A 5356-nucleotide genomic window follows, 5' to 3' on the forward strand; every position below is an offset into this window, starting at 1 on the left:
ACGTACATCGGAAGTTACAGGTCATAAGAAGAGGAGCGTTCATTGCAGTTGACAAAAATATTCTCTCTTGTGGTCGAAACAGAGTGACTGAAGTTATATGGTCGCATACAATTAGTCTAGTTGAAACCAATTTAATAGTTGGGTGTTTTTACAGGCCACCTGATTCTGCTGTGACAGTTCTAGAGTCTTTTAAAGAATGTCTATGGTCAGCAGCGCGTAAATACCCAGATCATGCATTACTAGTTGGAGGCAATTTAACCTACCGAGTATAGATGGGCATGTCTATGGATTTATTTCAGGGGGTACAGGCAGGCAGTAATGTGAAGTAATTTTGAAGTTTTCTGGAAACTTGTCTTGAACAACTAGTTTGGTAGCCCACGGCCGGACCTTATCGAAAACACCAGTCTAGAAACGGGGATTGGCGATCACGATGTCACCACAGCAACTACGGTTACGAAAGTTAATAAATCAGGCTTTCTACTAGAAAGGGCAGATAAGCCGTTATTATCCTCTCAGACAGTGAAGTTACATCACTTAATTCCAGTAACATAGACGTTGAGGAATTATGGGCAAAGTTTAAGCAAATTATAAATCGTGGCCTGGAGAATTATGCGCCTAAAAAGTGGACTATGGACGGGAAAGACCCACCATTGTCTAATAAAGAGATTCGGAAAATGCTGAGGAAGCAGAGGCTGTTGCACACTCGGCTCAAAAGAGAACGCACAAATGGCGACAGGCAGAGGTTAGAAGAGATTTATGAGTCTATGGAAGGATCTATGCGCGAAACATACAGCTTCTACCATGTCACACCTTGGCAAAAAAATTCCAGAGAACCCGAGAAAACTGGTCTCATGTATGTAAAATCGCTGAGTGGGTCTACGGCTTCCATCCCGTCACGTGTTGACCACGCTGGTGGGGCAGTTGAAGATAGCAAACCGAAATTGTAAATTTCATGTTCAAGAAATCATTCACCCAGTATAATCGTACAGAGATACCGTCTTTTGACCATCGAACAGACTCCCGTATCGACGACAGTCATAAGCACCCCTGGCGTAGAGAAACAACTGAAGAAGTTGAAAACAAGTAAGTCACCAGGTCCGGATGGAATTCCAGTTCGGTTTCTCAAAGAGTACCCTACGGCTTTGACCTCTTACTTAGCTTACATTTATCGCTAATCTCTCGCCCAGCGCAAAGTCCCAAGTGCCTGGAAAAAGCTCAGATGACTCCTCTGTATAAGAAGGGTAAAAGAAGGGACCTCCTGCTTGCACGCTTCCCGTGAGAATCGTCACCTTAGTGTGAGCGAGTAATGAGTCGATGGGCAAATATCTATTAAGAATATTAGGTACGCAGATTGTGGATAGGAATATTAGGTACGTAGATTGTGGACAGTTGGGAATGTGAGTCTCACGGGAAGCGTGCAAGGGATAAGTCCCTGCAGTCGTGCTGTTCATCTGTGGCCTCGGTGGCTCAGATGGATAGAGCGTCTGCCATGTAAGCAGGAGGTCTCGAGTTCGAGTCCCGGTCGGGGCACGCATTTTTCAGCTGTCCCCATCGAGGTATATTAACAACATCTGTCGGCAGCTGAGGGTTTCAATTAATTATCATTTACTTTTTAAATAAGTTTAACAACATATCAATCCTGCAGAAAGACGACTGTCGTCGTGACGAATAATAGACTGCCACATCCTGTCACAGTTGTCAGAGGATATGCCACTTAGTGTTAGCTGCCCTGCACTACAAAACAAAATGCTGACAGATTGTTCCACAGCAGTATTGTGACTATTATTACGCAAGAACATTGTTTGGTTGCAGACGTTCGAAATGCAGTGAATTGATTCTGCCAATTCATTTCACCTTAGCTACAAGGGATTAACAAGCAGAGATCCCCAAGAACTGTATATATTAAAACAATGTTAGGCAAATATTTAACTTTTCATCGAATAATTCCGAATTTATAAATTATTTAGGCCTATTTATGTACCACAAGGTACTGTTTCTTCAGCAACTTGTGCTTTACACTTGTTAACCGTCAAACATGTATCGTACACAAATGCAGGGCGTTACAGATAAACGTTCGTAGAGTGTGATAAAATAGGCCTCTCCGTGGTTAAAAACCATTTTTATTCGGCTTTAGCCATTCGAGCTCTTCGTGATGCACTGCAGCCGTAACATTTCTTTTATGAGACTATTTTCAGGCCACTCCGTTGAAGACCTCCACTTGCATAATACTCTGTCTTAACGACATTTACACATACCACCAAAAGTATTCTGTAAAAATATTTTGTTGCTCCTAGTTTGGACTGTTTCGTCTCCATCTGGCGGATCTTGACGTGGTACGTAAGATTTAATATTATTTATGAAAGAAATGGGAGGTATAACAGTACAATGATCTCGTACGTTAAAGTTCGCAATCGTCGAGAGAGTATCGACACAACTTCGAAGTGTGTGTCATATACAAGTCCACCGGACAAAATATAAGCCACCCTTGTGTGTACGCACAGATAACTTCTTAGTTTTCACAGATGGCGCAGCGATCTAGTCATCCTCAACTGCACACGCACTGACTACGTGAGCAAAAGGCAGTAGTCCCCAGTGAGGCATTTGGGTTTCAAGAGGATATTGTACGTAAACATGGGTACATTTTTAGGACACGGGGCAATCGTGTTTGTCCGTGCTCATGGCTATACGGTATGTAATGTTCCAGGATTTGTTGGTGTTTCGCAGCGGACAGTTTAACATGTCCACGAAAGACGTCGCCAGAATTGTAGTCGGGGCAAGATTCTGACAGAGACCAGAGGAGACGTGTTTCACGGTTTGTGAACCAAAATCGCTTCCAAGCACGATTGGGAATTGCTGCAGGCAGTGAATAAAGGACCATTCCAATGTGTTAGCGAGAGAATATTGCGACACGAACATTTGGAGTATGCCACCTCGCAAGAGGCCGTTCCTCACACAGGCACATAATGACAACAGCAGTGTTAATTGGGCTGGAGGAACATGGTACTGGTTTTCTTAACAATCCCCCAGCCTAATATCCCGATTTGCCTGCAAAATCAACTGACTTTAACCCTACAGAAAAACTGTGGGATGTGTTGGACAGCGGATATAACGCTTACATCAGCATCTCCGCAATTTGGTGGAATTATGCGAACAAATCCTCAGCGAGTGGCTTAGTTGGTTGGATTAAAATAGGGGGGAAGGGACCAAACTACGAGGTCATCGGTCCCTCGTTGAGGCATTATCGCCCAACACCGAAGGCAGTGTGCAGGGAACGTTAGAAGTCCGCTGCAGAGCGGCTAAAAGTGGGTAGTCCAGCAAGAGGTGGACGACTGTCATCTGGGAGCCACAGCGACACAGAGTTGGGTCCTCGCGATGCAGCAGGTAACCATGTGTTAGCCATGTATGGCCAATGTGGAGCCGGCAGAGGACAACTGATTCCCTGCTAGAAGACCGCATGGAAGACTTCCACACATTCGTCGTCTCCTTAATGACAAGCAGTTTGTTGTGCGTACTGTTATGACGTTCCATCTACCAAAGCCAGGAGAACGTTGCGGAGTAAGAGAGAACGCATGTCACCTTTGGAGATGCCCATCTCCAGAAGCGATTTCCGCGCCACCTGTTTGGCCAGCCAGTTGTCAAGTTCGTTGCCGGGGATTCTGAAGTGTCCTGGGGACTACACAAACACCACTGAACGGTGGGACCGTTCCAGGGCATAGATGGACTCCTGGATGGACGCTACCACAGGATGGCGAGGGTAGCGCTGATCGATAGCTTGTAGGCAGAGAGTAGCTTAACCTGCGGACTCTCTCACTAACAAAACCCAGGTGATCATCGAGTCCAGAGGCGGAATTACAATGTACTAAATGACGCTTGTAGTGTTTTCTCTAGGGGTGACTAATTTTTTGTCTGGTAAGCTTACATTGCCAGACGAAAGAGTTAAGCATCCGCAAGGCCAAGGCCAAGGGCACCTTTACGAGTTGAGGGGGTGTATGATATTTTAGTTATTACAGTATCCTACCGAATTAACAGTGCTTGGCAGAGAGAAACCACTTAATATGACGTTACACCCCTCTGTCCAGGGTGCATATACTAATTCAGTTGGTTAGGGTGTGAAGCCCATTCTATCCTTTCCTGATGCATGTAGGCCCACAACTGTTTCAACTGGTCTATGATGTACTGGATACAGACAGATGGGGATGACATTTGAGCCAGTCGCACATAACTTATATTGGGGACAGATCTGGAGATCTTGCTGCTCCCAGGAGTTCAACAACATGCAGACAGCTCAGTCATGCGATGTATGAACGAGTTCCCCCTCTTTAAAAATGACACCAAAGTGTCAGAGTTCCCTCAGGCGTACCATCCGTGATCTGAAATCATACTTGATTATTCTCTAATAGGAGTACAGGAGTATCACAGCTGTGTCTCTCAAAAACAAAAAACAAAAAACAAAAACAAAAATGGATGAATGGGACCTCTCCCTGTGTCACCGCCTCACCGGTGAGTCATGCAAGATTGTGGAGAACCACGATTCATCACTGAACACAAAGCATCGCCCTTTGTCAGCGTTCCATGTTCCCTGGTAGTGGCACCACTCCAAAAGCAGTCGTTTTTGATGTACTGTTAATGGCAGCCTATGTGTGGAATTTTAATTCCCTAGTCCAGCTGTTGCTAGTCTGACCAATGATGCAGGATGACACAATGTTGCAAGGAACGCATTACTTATTCTCGAACGGCAATGCAGATGTGAAGGGGTTGCAGCGTGCTTGGTTCACAATATGACCATCACCCTCGGGGTCGTCAGACATGGTCAACTGGAACCTGGACGAGTATGCCTGCCATCACGTTCCCATGCAGTCCGTCATCGAGCCACCATCACACCCCAATGCCCCACAAATCTGGATAATACACTATTCGACCACCTAGCAGTATGTAGACCCACAATGACACCCCCATTCAAACTGTCAGGAGCTGCTAACGCTGTCTAACACATGTACGCAGCATCTGTGTCCTTCACAGCGACCTCTTAGCATCTGACACGGTTCATGCCCTTCACACAGACTTGATAAAAGGTCATGGATTATCCGTCTTTGCCTGGCTTAATGCAGTAACTCGACGTGGCATGGACTACAGTCGTTTTAAAGTTCCCTGCAAAAATATTGAACCATTCTGCCTCTATAGCCACCCATAATTGCGAAATTGTTGCCAGTGCAAGATTTTGTACACAAACTGACTTTTCGATTATGTTCGAAGAGATTCATGTCGGACTATCTGGGTGGCCAAATCATTCATACTGTCCAGAAAGTTCTTCAAACCCATTACTATCAACAGTGGCTCGGTTGCATGACATCGTTAT

General features: G+C 45.2%; 1 non-coding gene across 1 annotated transcript; it reads left to right on the forward strand.

Annotated features, from left to right (window-relative positions):
• Nucleotides 1-1456: 1456 nt before the first annotated feature.
• Trnat-ugu (transfer RNA threonine (anticodon UGU)) lies at nt 1457-1530 on the forward strand. Its single transcript has one exon. It is a non-coding gene; the product is annotated as a tRNA-Thr (tRNA).
• The last annotated feature ends 3826 nt before the right edge of the window (nt 1531-5356 follow it).

This window comes from Schistocerca cancellata, chromosome 7 (genome assembly GCF_023864275.1).
Source record: "Schistocerca cancellata isolate TAMUIC-IGC-003103 chromosome 7, iqSchCanc2.1, whole genome shotgun sequence".
Lineage (NCBI taxonomy): Eukaryota > Metazoa > Arthropoda > Insecta > Orthoptera > Acrididae > Schistocerca > Schistocerca cancellata.